Source organism: Mesoplodon densirostris, chromosome 3 (genome assembly GCF_025265405.1).
Source record: "Mesoplodon densirostris isolate mMesDen1 chromosome 3, mMesDen1 primary haplotype, whole genome shotgun sequence".
Classification (NCBI taxonomy): domain Eukaryota; kingdom Metazoa; phylum Chordata; class Mammalia; order Artiodactyla; family Ziphiidae; genus Mesoplodon; species Mesoplodon densirostris.
Window position 1 is genome coordinate 31810504 of NC_082663.1, and position 1144 is coordinate 31811647.

Below are 1144 nucleotides of genomic sequence, written 5' to 3' on the forward strand. Positions count from 1 at the left end.
AAAGGACAGAGGGTGCAGAACGATGGACAGCTCGGGTCTTTTGGGGCGGGGTGGGGGGTGTGGAAAGGGATGTCTGGTAACTGCTGCTTCTTGGTTACTTTGTAAAATTAACATGATTATTTGAGGGAGGCCAGTAGGCTATTTAACGGCTAAAGCTGTCATAGTTTGGGGCTAATAGCCACTGTGGTAGTGATAGATGATCTCTCTGATAAAAATCCCTTTTATGAGATGTGTAACAGGCTCTACAGTAGGGCTCAGTGCATTGAGTTGGGTCAGCTGCCAGACAAATCCACGATCTGGGGCACTTAGGAGAGGATCGTTCTCACCCTACACCTCCACCCCGTCAAAGGCTTTCAGCATCCAGGTGGCAGGGCGTGTGTGCTGAGGCTGGCCCAGGCCCATCTTGCTTGTCCACCCTTCCGGGGCACCTTCTCCCGAGGGAGGGGCAGCAACTGGTGGCTTTTTTGGCAACTGGCTGACCCCACTTCCGGAAGGCCTGGAGCACTCCTTGGCTGCACTGGGGCCGAGCACGTTTCTCAGGAAGGTGGTGGGTGGAAGGGTAGAGGAAGAGTCTCCACAATCAGGGCAGAACCCTGGCTACCTGACAGGATTGTTACTTTGAGGTCTGCATTGAATCCAGGACTGCCTACTAAGGGGACTTTAAGCTTTGATATATGTGGTTATGCACATGACAGACAGATACACGTGCAGGGGAGTGAGAGCTTCAATACAACAGGGAATGGAGCACACAGCCTATCTGCTGGGAGACAGAACCGTGAAGAGATGAAGCCGAGTGCCCTGGTCTCTGTGTCCTGCTCCCGAAAAGGGGGCCGGCTCAGAAATGTTCCTTCTGACACGTTTCTTCTCTAAAATATGAAAACAGGTAAGACGCTGAGATCTGGGGGAATCACACGAGAGCTCTTCTTAAAAAAGGTAAAGTAAGTGATTTTTTGCCTAGTGAAAAACTTTTTAATACTTTGAAAAGCATGGACCCTTGTTCCCAATTAAAATTTCCTTTGTCACCTTCTTTTACATTTTGCGAGCACATATACTTTGGCACCTTTGAAAAGAAACTTTAATAAATAAGGGAAGAAAGAGAAACTCATTAGTGAACGGTAATAAATAACAATAACTTAAATCTCAA